The sequence below is a fragment of the Aquarana catesbeiana genome, linkage group LG07 (assembly GCF_042186555.1).
Source record: "Aquarana catesbeiana isolate 2022-GZ linkage group LG07, ASM4218655v1, whole genome shotgun sequence".
NCBI classification, from domain to species: domain Eukaryota; kingdom Metazoa; phylum Chordata; class Amphibia; order Anura; family Ranidae; genus Aquarana; species Aquarana catesbeiana.
The window spans coordinates 137142662-137162203 of NC_133330.1; the positions used below are offsets into that span (position 1 = coordinate 137142662).

The 19542-nt window shown below is 43.7% G+C and overlaps 1 protein-coding gene across 4 annotated transcripts in view; it reads right to left on the reverse strand.

The window, feature by feature from the left end:
• Positions 1-19542, reverse strand: part of UBN2 (ubinuclein 2) — a 690706-nt gene that overhangs the window by 669522 nt on the left and 1642 nt on the right. The window lies entirely within an intron of this gene.

Consider the following 19542-nt stretch of genomic DNA (forward strand, 5'->3'; position numbering starts at 1 on the left):
ATTGTGATTTTTAATGATTAATGGTGCAGCTCTACAACCTAGAGAACAAAAAATGGTAGTAGTTCCAATTTTTTTTAAGTCAAAAAAACAGTATTTGTACAACAGTTTATTAAGCTCAAACATTAAAGAAATACACTAAAGATAATTTTAGGGCAAAATATAAAAAGGAGAAGGAGGCTGTGCAGAGTAAACAGATAACCAATATGTCAAGTTTTTTAATTTAACCACTTGCCAACAGGTGCAGCAATGACAAGATTTTTTTCAGCCAGTGATTCTGAAGGTAATAAAAGTAATCCAATTGACTAAAGAATGGATTACTTTTACAGGCGGTGGAAGAGCCCCCCCACCCTCCCGCTAACTCCTTTTATACACATACTTTTTTTTATTACATTATGCACACACTATTCTGCACAGAACAGGCGCCTTGTAACTGTAAAACTGCTAAGGGACGGCCGTCAAGCTGTCATATATATCTTTAGAGGTTTAAAGTAATTTCTATCAAAAAAATGTTTAAAACATTTGATTTTTCTGATGTGAGAAGTGTCAGATATGGCCCAAAGCTAAAGTGGTTAACTACTTCCGGATCGCCCACTGTATTTATAAACGTCATTACATACCGGGGTTATGACAGCATCTAGCTGCCATAACCCCGGTATTTTTTTTTTTTTTTTTTGGGAAAAATGTCTATCGTTTTACATTGGTATAATATAAATATATATATATATATATATATATATATATATATATATATATATATATATATAATTTATTTTTATCAAATTTATAGTTTTCTATTTAAGATACATCAATAATTTAGCTTATTCAGCATGAAATGGAGCTTAGTTATGTAGCATGAGGCTGCATATTCTGCAGTATTTACATTTTTTGGAAACTCATTCAATGAATCCAAGCTCTGCAAGTAGAGATGCATTCACACAATTTCACAGTAACCATGAGATAAAGCAAAGTTCAGGAATATTAATTTATCCCATTGTTTTGCAAATCTATGTACACTACAAACTGTACGATTGAGTCGGTTCTGATAACCCCTGTTACACTTACCGGTAATGGTATTTCCAGGAACCTTCCAGGACAGCTACTTGAGAGATGATTGGCTCCGCCCTCTACAGGAAACAAAATCAGATACAATTCAAAAGGCCCCTCCCTTTCCTCTGACCCTCAGTTGTTTAGAAGATCAAGTAACCTCCACCAAAGGTGCACTTGGCAGAGGAAAAAAACAGAAACCATAAAACACACCACCACCAGGTAAACCTGGTCGACCAGTGAAAAAATAGAACAGGGTGGGAATATAGATGCTGTCCTTGAAGGTTCCTGGAAATACAGTTACCGGTAAGTCTAACGGGATTTTCCCCCCCTCACCTTCCAGGACAGCAACTTGAGAGGATAAGATTTTATACCTTAGGGATGGACGACAGCCTGAAGCACTTTCCTACCAAAAGGAAAGGTCCTGGCTGGAAAGCATCTGAACTCTATAATGCTTGACAAATGCATGAGAGGAGAACCAGACGGCAGCTTTAGAGATTTCTTTCCATGAAGCCCCCGCTCTTTCTGCCCATGATGTGGCCATGGATATCGTTGAATGGGTCCTAATTCTAGAAGGAGGGGTGCGACCTGACGCTTTATATGCCTCACAGATAGCTCCCCTAATCCACCTAGCAATAGAACTTTTAGATGCTTTGGACCCTTTCTTGGGGCCACTGAACAAAACCAACAGTTGGGAGGAACTCCTAAACCCACTGGTCTTTTTTTAGATAAAGCAAAAGACACCTCTTTACGTCTAAAAGACCAAACCTTTCCTCTTCCGCATTTTTGGGAGAGGTGCAGAAACTAGGAAGGACTATCTCCTGGGACCTATGAAAGTTGGAAGAAACTTTGGGTAAATAGAGAGGATCAGATCAAATCACTACCCTGTCCTCAAGAATCCTCAGGAAGGGGACTTTACAGGAAGGAGACTCTTCGCCCTGACGCAATAGCCAAAAGGAAGGACAACTTCAAAGAAATAATTTTCAGGGAAGCCTCATGCAAAGGCTCAAAAGGAGCCCTTGTTAGTGCATTTAATACTAATGACAGATCCCAGGGAGGAACATGTTACATGTTTGATGACCCTGGGAGTATATCTAGAACTGGCTAAAAGGAACCTCCTGACTAAGGGATCTGCCACTAGTCTTCGCTCTGTAAATAAAGATAGGGCAGCAATCTGAACCCTAAGGGTGCTGACAGAGAGCCCCTTTTCCACTCCCCCCTGCAAACAATCCAATAAACAGGGAGTGGAAAAAGAATCTAAACCAGTTTTCCTTTGCCAGGAAATAAAAGTTTTCCAAACTTTCCCATAGATTCTTCTTGTGACCAACTTACGGCTGTCCAGGATAGTTGAAATAACCCTCTCTGAACACCCCTTTAACTGTAGGATGCTCCGCTCAGCCTCCAGGCCGTCAAATGGAAGGTCTGAGGGTTTGGATGTAACACCGGTCCCTGATGGAGCAGATCTTTCCGAACTGGTAGGGGCCAGGGAGGATACACAGATAGGGCCTTCAGAGAGGAGAACCAATTCCTCCTGGGCCACCAGGGGGCAATCAGAACAACTTCTGCCCTGTCCTGAATAATTTTCTGAACCACTAGGGGCAAGAGGGGAAAAGGAGGGAAAGCATAGGCCAGAGTGAAGTCCCACGGGAAGGACAGAGCATCCGTCCCCAAGGACTCAGTTTCTCTCTCCAGAGAGAAGAACGCTGGCAGTTTCTTGTTGAGACTGGAGGCAAAAAGATCCACTGTGGGGAGACCCCATCTTAGCACCACCTCCTGGAACGTGCCTTGATGTAGTTCCCAACCGCTGGAACTGATGCACACCCTGCTCAAATAGTCCGCCAGCACATTTTCTGACCCCTTGATGTGGACTGCCCTTACTGAAGTGACATAGATCTCCACCCAGGACAGAATCTGCTGTGTCAAAGACAAGCGATTCTGAGCGAGTGCCCCCTTGCTTGTTCAGGTAGGTCACTGTTGTGGCTGAAAATATCAATAGGTCTTTTGAATAGACCCTCTCTTCCAGAGATATAAGTGCTTTCCTCACAGCCAGAAGTTCTCTGAAATTTGAGGAGCAACCTGCTTCCTCTGGCAACCAGGCTCCCTGTGCTTGCCAGTCCTGTGAGTGAGCACCCCAACCCCACGGACTGGCGTCTGTGGTAATTTTGACCGGGGAATGTTGTGTCCAATCCTTTCCTCTCTGCAGATGTTCTCGCTGCTCCCACCAGGCGAGATCGATAAAATTTCCTTCTGGTAGTTTAAACCAGCTGATCCAGAGAATCCTTCCTGCGATCCCAATGGAGTAAAAGAAAAGCCTGAAGGGGTCTGGAGTGCAATTGGGCCCAAGGCACCCATGGAATGGCCGCAGTCATCAGACCCAGCAACTGCATGACCCGCCGAAGGGAGGTCTGAGGGAGCAGCTTGAAGGCCTGCACAGAGAGAAGAATTTTCAAAATCTTCTCTTCGGGAAGAAAAATCTTTAGGGCAACAGAGTCTATTAGATAACCCAGGAAAAGTATGCTCTGCGAGGGTACCAGGCAAGATTTCTGCTGGTTGACCTTCCACCCTAATTTTTTTAAAAGTCCGCAAAATCAACTGTAGGTCTTGAACAAGAGACTCCTTGTCTCGAGCAAAAATTTAAAAAAAATAAAAAAATCGTCTAGATATGGGACGATCGATACACTTTGAATCCGAAAAAAGGCCATGACTTCGGCCATGATTTGTGTAAAAATCCTCGGTGCTGTCAAGAGACCAAAAGGAAGGGCATTGAACTGCCAGTGAAATGGCTCGTTTCCCACAAGAACTGAAAACCTGAGGAACCTACGGTGGTTCTGGCAGATTGGTACATGAAGATAAGCGTCCTGAAGGTCCAGTGTCACCATGAAGACCTTTGGCAACAACAGATTCCTTACCGAATAAATGTTCTCCATTCGGAAACGTCTGTAAACTATGTTTGTTCAGGACGCTTAAATTTATGACCATACGAAAGCCGCCGGAAGCTTTCTTGACCAGAAGACGTGAGAATAAAATCCCCAGAACTTCTGAATTGCTGGGACAGAAGAAATAACTCCCTCCGTTTCCCACACAGAAATCAAATTTAACATGGCTTGCCATCTCTCTTGGTCTCTCAGCAGGTGGGTAGGAAAAAACTGGGGAGGAAGACTTTTGAATTCCAGCCTGTAACCCTTTTCCAAAGTTTGAAGGATAAAGGAATTGGTGGAAATTTCTGCCCATTCCTTGATGAAATGGCACAATCTTCCCTCTACCCCAAACCTGGCGTCACTGGGTATTTTTGGAAGTAGCTGAAGGAGCAAAGGGAGCCCCCCCCTTTTTGCTTGTCTTTGTTAAAGGACCATTTCTTTTTAGTCTGTTGCCTTTAAAATTAGCCTTGTTTTGGAAGCCACAAAAAGGCCTCTTATTTTGGGGCTTATTCCTCTGGGAAAAAGGGAATCGTTTACTTTACTTTTCTCAGACGAATGAGCTAAGACCTCTTCTAAGGAAGAACCGAACAAGAGTTTGCCTTGGAAGGGAATGCCACAGAGCTTATTCTTGGAAGTAAGGTCACCTCCCCAAGATTTAAGCCAGATAGCTCGCCTAGCTGAAATAATGAGAGCAGAAGCTCTGGCTGCGGATTTCACTGAATCTGCTGCTGCATCAAGTAAGAAGGCGACTGACTTTGCAATGAGTAGGAGGGATTCCCTAATCTCTTCTTTGGGGGTGTCAGATGCAAGAAGATCATCCAGACGCTGAACCCATACGTCTAAGTTTCTAGCCACACAGGTGGATGCTACTGCCGAGCCTAAGGAAAAAGCTGAAACATCCCAGGCCTTATGTAACAATGAGTCAGCCTTTCTATCTATTTGATCTTTAAGGACCCCAGAATTTTCAAAAGAAAGATCTGGTCTTTTGGACACCTACGACATAGGGGCATCTAATCTAGGACACTTAAAGTAAACCTCCTCAAATTCAGACTGAAAAGGAAATCTTCTTTTGTGTCCCCTGGATTGGAACAACCTTTTTTCAGGTTCTTCCATTCAGACAGAATCATGTCCCTAAGAGACTGGTGTATCGGAAAAGTTTTTGATTTCCGTCCCTGTAGGCCCCTATACATTGTATCCTGTACAGATTGGGCTTGTTTTGGCATCTCAATCTGCTCTGAGGTATAGATTGCTTTTAGTAGTTCATTAATATCCTCAACTGGAAAAAGAAACTGGATTCTCACCTTCTTCCAGATCAGAGGTATCGCGTGAACTAATAGTCTCAGATACTAACAAGGGAAGGGACCTGGCAGAGTTTGAAGGGTCTTAGGCTATGGGTCTAGATGAGGAAGAGCCTAGACTAGTAACCCTGTCATTAAGTGACTGAAAGGAGTCCACTACCTCCTTCATAGAAGTCATTAACTCCTTAAAAGAGGAAGACTCTGATCTAGCTCTGGGTGGAATACAATCCTCACAAAATAGTTTTTTATAACTATCAGAAAATATTGTTGAAGTGCTCTCACGCTACTATAGATCAGTGTATAAAATGTATAACAAAAATAAATATTAATAATGTATTCAACTGGGGACTGTCCCCAGTTGAAGTTGTGAGAAGCAACGTAACGCGTAGGGATTGGCCGGATAGAGCCGTGACCGGAAGTGATGTGAGAAGGCGAGGAACAACGCCTAATTTGTTCCCTGTACCATTTTTACCTGTTTTGTGTAAGAGTCTATGTCTTTTCTTAAATAAACATATCCTTTTATCTGACATATTACACCATTGGAGATTCCTCTTTCCTCCCCCCTCTTCCCCCTATATTGAGGCACTGCCTCCACTAGGTGACTGGATAGTGAACCGCTGCTGTTTACGAAGAAAGACGGATGTAATATACCAGCCAGAGGAATCACATCCCCTATCTAGGAAAGTCGAGAGATCCCTCTAGTGGTGACTGCATGCTATAACTAGCACTGAGGTAAGAGTACTGGGAGACCAGACTACTAAAGAAGCTGCATTAGAACGAGGGCAAAATAATTAACATCATTGAATCCCACATTTTTTCACCCATTGCAAGAACTTTGGACTTCTTTTATTAATAATAATATTATTTATCCATTTTTTACCTAGTTTTATATACACTATTTGAAGTGCACTTATATAGCATAATCCCATTATGCTTTCACCAGGTCATCATTAATATATACACTAAGACACTATTATGAATCAACACCTTATCTAATTTAATTTCACTGTGCACATTTATGTTTTTATTCCAGCTACTTATTTTATTTATTCCCACTGGATATTTATATTTTGAAATATTTACTAATATTTGTGCGAAATTATTTCGCCAATTTTGATAACTATCAGAAAGCCTGGCCCTACAGTTCCCACATTTTTTCTTCACCGGTTTGGCCTAGGAAATAAAAAAGCAGAAACAAGGACCATAAATAAAAAGGTTCCATGCAAAAAAAGTCCCTTGCTGTAGAACTATCCACAGACAAGGGCTTACCTTGGGGGCAGTATGGGACCCGGATGCTGGTTCAATACGAGCGGATGCTCCATCCTCAGACCTGTCCTCAAGCTCCATGAAGCAAGCAGAGAACGGCCGTAGAGAAGACTGCTGTTGTACTGAAAAACTGCACATAGAATGGCATTTTTAGCAAACTTTTCCCCTGCAGAATGTCCTCAGTGTCTCCACGCCATGCTTCTTTAAAAAAACTCAGCGTCCGGAAGTGCGTCATGTGACTTCCGGCGCCATCTTGCTGCGTCACTGAAAGTCCTCCTGACGCCATCTTGGTACACCGAAATTAATCATTTAGGAGGACACAGTTCCACACAGCAGCGCTGGAGAAAAATGGAAGGGAGTTGCCACCACTCACATAGGCAAGTAACCCTTAGAAATAGGGAACCCTTCTGGAACAGACTATCATCCAGGACTTGGCCACAACTAGTCCTGGATGAAACCAGAGAAGGGGGGGTCCACCAACCACAGTTACCAGACCTTAAGAAAACAAACAAACGCGTCGGTGCTCCTGGAGGGTCTGGAAACACAAAACAACTGAGGGTCAGAGGAAAGGGAGGGGCCTTTTGAATTGTATCCGATTTGTGTTTGCTGTAGAGGGCGGAGCCAAATCATCTCTCAAGTAGCTCTCCTGGAAGGTGAGGGGGGAAATTGCTGTTTTACTAACCTGACAGCTTATTAGTCTAAATAGGAAGCCTTCATTTTGTTTGCAAATATTAAAGATTCTAATGACCAGCAAGAATAAGTCCATACATTTGAAGAGCACCTGTCACTTGAGATCCATCATGGCAGCGCCTGTTGGCGGGCATCCACTCACAAGCTTTCACCACATCCCTCACCTTGTGGTGTCACTGCCGCATCACCAGCTGTCCCATTAACCACTTGAGGTCCGGGCCATAGCCGAATGACGGCTACAGCGCGGACCTCAATCTCCGGGAGGACGTCATATGACGTCCTCCCCTATGCACGCGCACCGCGCGCACCCTGCAGGTCGCGCGGTGTGCGCGCTGTGATCACCGAGTCACGGAGACTCGGATGATCACAGATCCGAGTAAGGGGCCGGTCCTGGCCCCTTACCATGTGATCAGCTGTCAGCCAATGACAGCTGGTCACATGATGTAAACAAAAGCTCGGTGATCGGTTTCGTTTTCTCCTCACGCTGACAGCGTGAGGAGGAAAAAAAAGCCGATCACCGGCTCATGTCAAAGGGACATCGGTCCCGAAGAGGAAGGAGGCACAGATGCCTCATCTGTGCCTCCAAGTGCCATCTGCCAGTGCCCACAAGTGCCACCTATTAAAACCCACAAGTGCCACCTATTAAAACCCACAAGTGCCACCTATTAAAACCCACAAGTGCCACCTATTAAAGCCCACAAGTGCCACCTATTAAAGCCCACAAGTGCCACCTATCAATGCCCACAAGTGCCACCTATTAGTGCCACCTAGCAGTGCTGCCATCAGTCAGTGCCCAACACTGCCACCCATCAGTGCCCATAACCGCCACCCATCAGTGCCCATCACTGCCACCTATCGGTGTCCATCAGTGCCGCCCCATCAGCGTACATCAACGAAGGAGAAAAATTAACTGTTTGCAAAAATTGATAACAAAATATAAAAAAATATATAATTTTTTTTCAAAAATTCTGTCTTTTAAAATTTTTTTAACAAAAAATAAAAACCGTAGAGGTGATCAAATACCATCAAAAGAAAGCTCTATTTGTGGGAAAAAAAATGATAAAAATTTCATTTGGGTACCGTGTTGTATGACCACGCAATTGTCATTCAAAGTGCGACAGCGCTGAAAGCTGAAAATTGGTCTGGACAGGAGGGGGGTTTAAGTGCCCAGTAAGCAAGTGGTTAAAATGAATGGGACTGTCGCTGAGACAACAGCGGGACAGAGGAGAAGCCGCTGCGGGACAGAGATGACCGTTGCTCTTTAGGAATTATGATTTAAATCACGATTTAAAAATCAACTTGATTTAAATCAAATCCACCCTGGAAATAAAGTTGTCCCAGCGGTGGATTTGCCACGGATCACTTTTATAGGCAGCGGGAGAGGTGCTCCTGCCGCTTTCCAGTAATTTCTGCAATTACTGGAGCAATTGGTAAAGGGGGAAACAATCTGATCCCCTGGAGCAATGGACAGGAAGGCGAAAGAGGGCAAGATGGCCCCCCACTCGACTATGCCCATGTCAAACATCACTTCCGCCCCTAAAAAGGGCCTCTAAAAAAAAAAAAAAAAAAAAAAAAAAAAAAAAAAAAAAGCCAACTTTAGTGTTTTCTTATTCAAAAAAAAAAAAGAAAATGTGTTTGTAAGACCACTGCGCAAGTACAGTGTGACAAAGTATTGCAACAAATATATATTAAGGAAAGTTGTTGTCCATACTTACTGTAATTTTTCTTTATTGGATCCTCCCCATGTCAGCCTACTATGTTGTCAGCTCCGCCCCCTCTGACCCCTCTAGGACCACCTCTTTCTTAGCCCATAAAGGGTAGCTGTCTGCCCACACAAGTGTTCAAAAAAAAAAAAAAAAAACACCTCACAACGGATAAACTGGGTGGGAATCCCCGGCTGACATGGGGAGGATCCAGGAAAAGAAAATTACAGTAAATTACGGTAAGTATGGACAACTTATTCCGGGACCTCCCCATGTCAGCCTACTATGGAATGTACCAAGTAATATTAAGAAGGGAGGGAAGACAAAAAATAAAAAAAATAAGCTAAACCCTCAAGGCTACTCAAATTTTTTAATGGGCAACAGCCACCATAACAACCGTAGAGCCAAAATATTTCCTCAGGCAGACAAGCCATATTAAGCCTGTAATGCCTAATAAAAAAGGTGTTGGGCGCACTCCAGCTTGCTGCTCTGCAAACTACCTCAGGGGCGACCTTCGCGTATGCTGCCCAGGATAATGCCATACCCCTCGTCGAATGTGCTTTGATCTCTGAAGGAGGAGGAAGGCCCAGTGTTTTGTATGCAATATGTATGGTCTTGACAAACCAGGAAGACACAACTCTGGATGTTGCTGGCATACCCTTTTTAGGCTCCATTGGGAAAACCTACAGCTAATCTTGTTTTCAAAAGCTTTTAGTCCATTTCAGGTAGGTTGAAACCGCAGAGACCAGGTCTAACCTACTCCACACATCAGCTGTATACGCCGGAAAAGCTGGGAGAATGACCTCCAAGTTCATACGAAATTATGTGGGCACCTTAGGTAGAAAGCTCGGTATCGGCCTAAGGACTATCTTGTCTGGGAGCACCAAACAATATGGTTCTTTAGATGAGAAGGCGCACAACTCGGAGACTCCTCTGGCTGAGGCAACGGCTAGTAAAAGAAAAAAAAAAAAAAAAAAAAAAAAAACCCTGTTAAAAGGAATAATGAACAAGAGAAAGCTTGATCAAACGGAGGAACCAGCAATGTTCCCAAGAGTAGTGTTAAGTCCTCTTTTGGAAAAAAACTATTTCAATGGAGGTCTGATTTCTATGGCTGCCCCTAAAAATCAGATCACCAAACGGATGTAGGGCATATCTTGTACACGACATAGCCAACAAGGCGGGGGATTTGACCCTTCAGGAAATTATAAGCTAACCCTTAGAGACCACTCTGCAGAAACTCCAAAATGTTAGATACTGAAGGAGATCCAAGGTCCCAACCCCTTTCTGTAGTATTCCAGATAGGTTACATTCGTGGACCTTTTACGAGCCTGTAATAATGTCTCCACTACACCGCCCGAGAGACCCCAAGCCAGTTAAAGCCCCCCCCCCCTCACTTCCAAGTCATTAACTTCATCCTCCTGCAGTTCGGGTGTCAGGCCCCACTCTGCAGAAGGAGATTTTGACAAGGAGGCAGTGGGATTGGTGAGCCCAACTTTATCCTCCAAGCCAGAGGGAACCACGGCTCCCTGAGCCAGTAAGGTAGGACTACTATTGCCATGACCCTTTCTCGCTGAATCTTCAGCAGGATTTTGAGAGCCAATGGAAGCGGCGAGAACACATACACCAAGGCAAAGTTCCTAGACCTGGACAGAGCACCCCTGACCCAACTCCTGTGGATGCCAGGTCCGGGAGAAGAAGCAAGGCAGTTGACAATTCTTCAATGCCATAAGATCTATCGAAGGCGTCCCCCAGACCCTGGAAGATCTTGCGTAGGTACTTGGGGTTGAGGCCCCATTCGTTGTGATCCCCAAAGCCTCGACTCAAGCGATCTGCTAAAACATTCCCAGGCTCTGGGAGATAAGATGAGTGAAAGAGATCCGAAATTCTTCTCTGCCCATAGGAAGATTGGCATGCCACCTGAAGGAGAGGACGACTTCTTGTGCCCCCTTGAGGAGACACATAAGTCACTGTAGTTTAGTTGTCCAAAAGAATCCTGACAGCTCGACCTCGCAACATAGATTGGAACGCTAAGAGAGCGCGTCTGACAGCATCCAATACCAGGAAATTTGAACTCTTCACCCCATAAAGGTTCCATTGGCCTTGAACCTGCTGTCCCAGGCAGTGCCTGCCAGTCTGGCATTGGTCGTCACCGCTATTGGATCTGGAGCCTTCAACGGAAGACCGTGGGAAAGATTGCAAGCTACTGACCACCAAACCAGGGACCAGATTATCGGAATTGGCAGATAGATTTTCTGGAACAAGGAGTGACGAACCCACTGAAGAAGAAGAAAGTTGCAATGAAACCTCCTTCTGTGCCACCTGACCCACAGGACTACTGGAACTGTGGCTGATAGAACCCCCAGATACTGCATGCATTCCTTCACCATCATAGAAGGCCTGGCCATCACTGCTTTTGTCTGACACTGGATCTTCCTTTGAGGAAGAGAAACACGACCCCGATCCGTGTCGAACTGTACTCCTAAATACTCCAACATTTGGGTCGGATGCATCTGGCTCTTCCGAAAGTTGATCAGCAAACCGCAATGAGCTAGTGTTTTGCAGGTGAAATTCACATGAACTAGAAGGAGCTCATTTGACGGACCCAAAAGTAGCATGTCGTCTAGATAATGGAATATTTGCACTCCCTTGACCCTGAGAGTCGCGATGACAGCAGGCAGTAGCTTTGAAAACATTCTCGGAGTCGTGCAGAGACCGAATGGGAGACATTAAATATGAAAATGAGAGCTTTCTACGGAAAACCTGAGAAAGCGATGGTAGGATGCGTCTATTGAAACATGAAGATACGCATCCACCAGATCGATGGAAACCATCCAGTCTCCTGACTCCACAACCGAAACGATAGTTTCCACTGACTCTATTTTGAATGGTGGAACCTTCATGTAAGAATTCAACTTTGGAGGTCAAAAACTGGTCCGAAACCCCCTGAAGCCTCTGGGACCAAAAACAGAGGGGAACGTACTCTTTGACCCAATTCGTGCCTTGGAACTGGAAGGATGGCCCTTGCTGCCAACAGCTCCCCTATATATCCTTGCAAACTTTGCCTCCTTTCCAAATCCATAAGAAGTCCAGTTTCTACGAACAAGGCCTGAGGGGGCCTTGTTCTCAACTCGAGACGATAACGTGATCGAATCCAGGCTGCAATCCAGGCATCCTGTAATTTGTCCGCCCAACCCCCCCCCTCCCCCCCCCCGAATTGGGCTAGTCTTGCTTCTACTTGAGAGGGTTAAGCAGAGACACCTTCAGAAGGATTTATTTGAAGCCTTAGGACCTTCATTGGCCCTCGGTTTGGAAGGTTTCTGGAAGGTTGAACCGGCTCCCTTCCACTGTCTGAAAAACTGTCTGTAAGCACTGGACTCTCTGAATCCTTCTTTGGATCTCTTGTTAAACCGAAAGGGCTGCTGTTGTCTTTTTCTCTTCTGTGGGCTTAGGCCAGATCTGCCACCGGAAACCCACTGAATTGCTGATTTCAAGTCTCCCCAAAGAGTAGCTTCCCGTCGAATGGAACCGAACACAGACTGTGCTTAGAAGCCTTATCGCCCGACCAATGCTTCAAACATAAGGCTCTGCGAGCTGTGACGGAATGAGCCATTATCTTTGCTGTCATCTTGACCTGGTCGACAGCCACTTCAGCCACAAACTCTACAGCAGTCTTGAAAACTGCAAAGGAGAAGAACTGCCACTTCCTAGACTTTTATCCGAACATCCACCAGCTCCGCTACCCACACTCTAAAGCTGGATTTACACCCATGCACTCCCAGTGCTTCCCGCATTCCGTAGACCCGCACCACAGTAGGTGTTCCATAGGAGACCATGGTAAATGGACAGTAGTGCAAATCCGCAAAACGCACAGGTGCGAATCCAGCCCAAGTGCTGCTGTCACAGAAGTAATACCGCCAGTCTTCAGGCCAAACTATACAACCTTTTTAGGTCTGCTTTTATTCTGCGATCCATAGGATCCCTAAAAGACACCAAATCCTCCAGCGGAATGCGGCAGACGAATCTACGTAATGAAGCATCCACCTTAGGCATAGTGTCCCAAGGGGTACAGCTTCGATACTCTATTATGCACATTGTGCTTCTTCTCAGGCTCCGCCCACTCATTGTAAATTACTTCTTTAATTTCAGAAATAAATGGGAAGGAAGGTAACGATTTCTTTAAATATGGGTAGTATCTTTGCTGTTTCTTTGGAGGTGACGATTCTTCCCGCCACTTCATCGCATTCTTAACAGCCTTAACCAAGGTGGGAACCAGTGCAAAAATCAATTGTATGCGATTCCGAGACAATCTCAGCGTCAGATTGTTCCAAATCGCCATCAACTTCAGAGTTAAAACGCACTGAAAACACATGCTCTGAATCTGCAGATGCTGATGATACAGCAGGATGAGCAGGATTCCTTGAAACACTCTTTAACCCTTTCCTTGACTGCATGCTTAATGTAGAATTTAACCTGGCGTGCTTTCGCAGCACTGTCCTGAGCCGCCTACTTGAAGCAAGATGCACATACCTGCTTTCCTCTGAAGACCTCAGTTGAGCAGGCCCAACAGGATCTTTCTTCTGCCTGGGCTGGCAATGAAGACCTATCCGAAGAAGAGGCTCTTCTAATGTGTCTGCGGCTGGATTTGCTCTTTCTAGAGGCTTTCTGATGTCTTGACCTCCCTTGGCTCGGGTCCGAGCGACTAAAGTGAGGTAAGGGCGAGGGAGATCTGGAATGCTGTGACAACGGGCATCTATCCAGCTGCATGCCACTCTGCGATTTGTCATGTCTAGTCCCTTTTTTACAGCTTTGAGGCTGGAATGCTGATTTGGAACCTCTTTGCGGGCATTTATCCCGCACTGGGCCCTTCTCTCTGTAACACACAGAGGATGTGCTCTTTTTTTTTTTAAATTAAATAAATACAATTAAAATAAACTTCTCCATCCGAATCTTCAGTGCTAAGGCAGCTAGGTAAAATTGAGAGCTGTACTTTAACCACTTGTCAAAGAAAAATTATATATATATATATATATATATATATATATATATATATAAATATATATATATATATATATATAAAACAATGAGCCAAATTAGTGGCGCTAAATGTGTGCTAAAGCAGGTGTTTGTTCACCCCAAAGTGACATATGACTGCAAAACACTAAATAACTAAATATACACATATATATATTATACATACACACACACACACACATACATACATACATACATACATACATACATACATACATACACACACACACACACACACACACAGTGGGGACGGAAAGTATTCAGACCCCCTTAAATTTTTCACTCTTTGTTATATTGCAGCCATTTGCTAAAATTATTTAAGTTCATTTTTTTTTTCCTCATTAATGTACACACAGCACCCCATATTGACAGAAAAACACAGAATTGTTGACATTTTTTCAGATTTATTAAAAAAGAAAAACTGAAAATATCACATGGTCCTAAGTATTCAGACCCTTTGCTGTGACACTCATATTTAACTCAGGTGCTGTCCATTTCTTCTGATCATCCTTGAAATGGTTCTACACCTTCATTTGAGTCCAGCTTTGTTTGATTGGACTTGATTAGGAAAGCCACACACCTGTCTATATAAGACCTTACAGCTCACAGTGCATGTCAGAGCAAATGAGAATCATGAGGTCAAAAGGAACTGCCTGAAGAGCTCAGAGAAAGAATTGTGGCAAGGCACAGATCTGGCCAAGGTTACAAAAAAAATTCTGCTGCACTTAAGGTTCCTAAGAGCACAGTGGCCTCCATAAACCTTAACTGGAAGACGTTTGGGATGACCAGAACCCTTCCTAGAGCTGGCCGTCCGGCCAAACTGAGCTATCGGGGGAGAAGAGCCTTGGTGAGAGAGGTAAAGAAGAACCCAAAATCACTGTAGCTGAGCTCCAGAGATGCAGTCGGGAGATGGGAGAAAGTTGTAGAAAGTCAACCATCACTGCAGCCCTCCACCAGTCGGGGCTTTATGGCAGAGTGGCCAGAAGCCTCTCCTCAGTGCAAGACACATGAAAGCCCGCATGGAGTTTGCTAATAAAACACCTAAAAGACTCCAAGATGGTGAGAAAGAAGATTCTTTGGTCTAATGAGACCAAGATAGAACTTTTTGGCCCTAATTCTAAGCTGTATGTGTGGAGAAAACCAGGCACTGCTCATCACCTGTCCAATACAGTCCCAACAGTGAAGCATGGTGGTGGCAGCATCATGCTGTGGGGGTGTTTTTCAGCTGCAGGGACAGGACGACTGGTTGCAACCGAGGGAAAGATGAATGCGGCCAAGTACAGGGATATCCTGGATGAAAACCTTCTCCAGAGTGCTCAGGACCTCAGACTGCACACAGCTAAAATAACAAAGGAGTGGCTTCACAACAACTCCGTGACTGTTCTTGAATGGCCCAGACAGAGCCCTGACTTAAACCCAATTGAACATCTCTGGAGAGACCTAAAAATGTCTGTCCACAAACATTTACCATCCAACCTGACAGAACTGGAGAGGATCTGCAAGGAGGAATGGCATAGGATCCCCAAATACAGGTGTGAAAAACTTGTAGCATCTTTCCCAAAAAGACTCATGGCTGTATTCGATCAAAAGGGTGCCTCTACTAAATACTGAGCAAAGGGTCTGAATACTTAGGACCATGTGATATTTCAGCTTTTCTTTTTTAATAAATCTGCAAAAATGTCAACAATTCTGTATTTTTCTGTCAATATGGGGTGCTATGTGTACATTAATGAGGGAAAAAAATTAACTTAAATTAATTTAGCAAATGGCTGCAATATAACAAAGAGTGAAAAATTTAAGGGGGTCTGAATACTTTCCGTCCCCACTGTGTGTGTAATATATATATGTATATTTAGTGTTTTGTGAAAAATGGAAATATTAAACAATAAATACTGATTGCACCCTGTGACAAGTGAAAAAATAAAACTAATCAAAAATAATGAGCGGAAAAAATAGTCCATAAAGTCTTCAAATGAATCCAAACTCGATGTGAGGTCCTCCTATTCCATCCACCACACCAGCGTATTTGTGATTCAACCCTCCTAAAGAAACGCACTCACCGAATTCCAATGCCTACACTCTCATGTTAGGCTAAAATGCATTTAACCACTTAACAACCGGCCCATAGCCGAATGACGGCTACAGGGCGGTTGCTTAATCCCGGGAGGGCGTACTATGACGTTCTCCCAGAATTACGCTCTTGCGCGTCAAATGACGGAGCGATCACTTGTAAACGAACCGGCATCATGTCATGACGCCGGTTCCTCTCTCCCCTCTGATCGGTACAGAGGGGGAGGGATCGGATGGCAGCAGCGCTGTGGGCTGCATCTGTAGTGCCCACAGAGCTGCTCTGTGACACAGAGCCACATCCATCCATGCTCAGTCATCCCTCTATGCTCAGAAATACCCTGTGCAATACTCGGCCTCTGTATGTGGCCAGGCTGTGGAAGTCTCATACATGTGGTATCACCGTACTCAGGAGGAGTAGGAGAATCTATTTTGGGGTGTCATTTTTGGTATGTACATGCTATGTGTTAGAAATATTGTATAAATGGACAACTTTGTGTAAAAAAAAAAAAAAAAAAAAAAAAAAAAAAGCACGTTTTAACCACTTCCCGCCCACCGTCATATGATGTCCTTGACTTTGTACGAGGATATCAGAATTATGCCTGCAGCTACAGGCATCATTCAGATATCAGCTTTTTCAGCATGTCCTGGTCTTGCAGGTTTTTTTTTTAAAAAGGATTTACAACCACTTTAACTACTTCCCACCCAAGGTATGCAATAGGACGTCCTTGACTTTGAGCAGGGATATCTGAATGATGCCTGCAGCTACAGGCATCATTCAGATATCGTCTTTTTCAAAGGGTAATTCCCTACACCATAAGAATACTAATAGCGGCTGTTCCACCACTTGATCGTTCTGACGGGCGGCGAGAGGGGATGTCCCCTTCTTCCTACCGGTGCTTCTACCGACTCACCGCTTCCACCGGTAAATCGGAGAACGGATACGCTGGCCCCAGATGTTTACCATAGAGATGTCCAGTGGACCAGACGGTCATCAGAGTCTCTGTGATCGTCCGGAGCCTGGGCGCGATGTTATGATGTCACGCCGGGCCTCTGCATTCAAACAAATGGCGCCACCTCGGCTGGGAAGCAGAGATTTTTTTTTTTGCCTAGAGGTAAGATGTGGGGTCTTATTGAGCCCATATCTCACTGTAAAGAGGACCGATCATGCCATATTCCTAATACAAGGGATATTTACATTCCTTGTAATAGGAATAAAAGCGATCAACATTTTTTATTTTTAAGAAAGTGTGAAACAAAAAAAAACAAAAATGTAAAGCGCCCCTGTCCCTGTGGGCTTGCACGCAGAAGCAAACGCATACGCAAGTCCTGCCCATGTATGAAAACGTTGTTCAAACCACACATGTGAGGTATTGCCACGAACGTTAGAGCGAGAGCAATAATTCTAGCCCTAGACCTCCTCTGTAACTCAAAACATGCAACCAGTAAAACATTTTAAAGTGTCGCCTATGGGGATTTTTAAGTACCAAAGTTTGGCGCCATTCCACGAGCGTGTGCAATTTTGAAGCATTACATGTTAGGTATCTATCTACTCGGCGTAACTTCATCTTTTACATTATGCAAAAAAAATTGGGCTAACTTTAATGTTTTGGGGTTTTTTAAAGCATGAACTCGTTTTTTTCCCAAAAAAAAAAAAAAAAAAAAAAAAAAAAAAACACGTTCGAAAAATTGCTGTGCAAATACCGTGCGAGATAAAAAGTTGCAACGACTGCCATTGTATTCTCTAGTGTCTTTGCTTAAAAAATATATAAATAATGTTTGGGGGTTCTATGTAATTTTTTAGCAAAAAAAAAAAAAAAAATGGATGAGTTTTACATGTAGGGGAGAAATGTCAGAATTGGCCTGGATGGCAAGTGGTTAAAGTGGAAGGGCCCCCCACCTCCCCCCTCCCCCCCAAAAAAAAACAAACACACAACCACCACCTATTAATATACATTTTTAACAAGACCCCATGTGTCAAAAGTCCCCAAACCCGGTGAGTACCAGTGTCGGAAAAGGGCACACTCCAACATGCTGCAGACCCTGGAGTGTGTTTGTGTGTATAAAATCCCCACTGCCACCGCTGTAAAATTTAAATGTATTTATGAGTTAGTGTGTAAAATAGCGCTCGAAAAACTGTTGCGCAAATACCATGTGACAAACATTTCCAAAACTCACTATTTTATTCTCTAGGGCCTCTGCTACAAAAAATATATAACGTTTGGGGTTCCAAGACATTTTCTAGCAAAAATACAGATTTATACTTGTAAACAAAGTGTCAGAATAAGGTCTGGTCTTAAAGGAACACTAAAGATCTTTTTTTTTTTTTTTTTTAAATAACAAACATGTTATACTTACCTCCACTGTGCAGCTAGTTTTGCACAGAGTGGCCCCGAACCTGGTCTTCTGGGGTCCCTTGGTAGCTGTCTCGGCTTGCCCCCGCAAGGACTCAATACTTTCATGCAAGCTCCCTCGCATGGTGTTGAGTGCTTGCAGGCGCGCTCCTGTGATACAGCCAGCAGCCATAGCTGCTCACTGTATCACTCGGCCTGGCGCACCACGTCATTGGAAGTGATTGACAGCAGCGCGAGACAATGGCTGCGCTGCTTTCAATCCATCCACTGTAACCAATCAACGGCCAGGCTGAGCGGCGAAGAGGATGTCGGGGGCGAGCGCGGGACTTTCGAGGGGTCAGGTAAGTAAAACGGGGGGGCTGGTATTGTCAGATGTTTTTTCACCTTAATGCATAGAATGCATTAAGGTGAAAAAAAAAAAAAAAAAAAAAAAATTTACCTTTACAACCCCTTTAAGGTGGATAATGCCTAAAATACTCCTTGGATGTTGCGCTTCTCTATGTGGCAAGGCTGTGAAAAAGTCTCACAGGGGTGCAGTTGCAAGTATGCCTATGCCATGTGTGAGACATAACTAGGGCTGCAACTAAGGATTATTTTCATAATCAGTTAACCTAAAAAAATAAAAAAAGCGTTGTGTATAAATTTAGTTAATATGTAAAATTTAAAAAAAAAAAAGGCAATTTATTCTTAAATATCTCTATGCAGTGGTAAATATAATAATATAAATAATAATAAAAAGGGAATGTCATTTTAAGAGCGTTTGTTCGATTATCGAATCGTTAGTGGGGTTAAATCGATGTTCATTTTCAACCACAGTGACAAGAAAATTTAGAAATAATAGAAAACTGCTTGGTTAAAGGAATTTTCAGACAGTGTATGTGGTTTTCGTTCAGAAATTGCATTCATTTTAAAACAAAATGTTAAAAGCAAGTGAAAATTTCAAACAACATTCTTTCATTCAGGGAATGTACAAAGATTTTTCATATGAAAATTCTCGTCTGAAAATGGATCCATGTGGCCATCATAAGGCTTGGTACACACCTATGCAGTTTGCTTTTGATCTGTTTCTACACTGCTTTTTGCTGTGCATTAAAGTACAGTATAGAGTTCCCCAATAGCAAGGTAAAGAAAACCTTTGCCTTTAGAACCACTCACTTCCTGCCCAGGACTA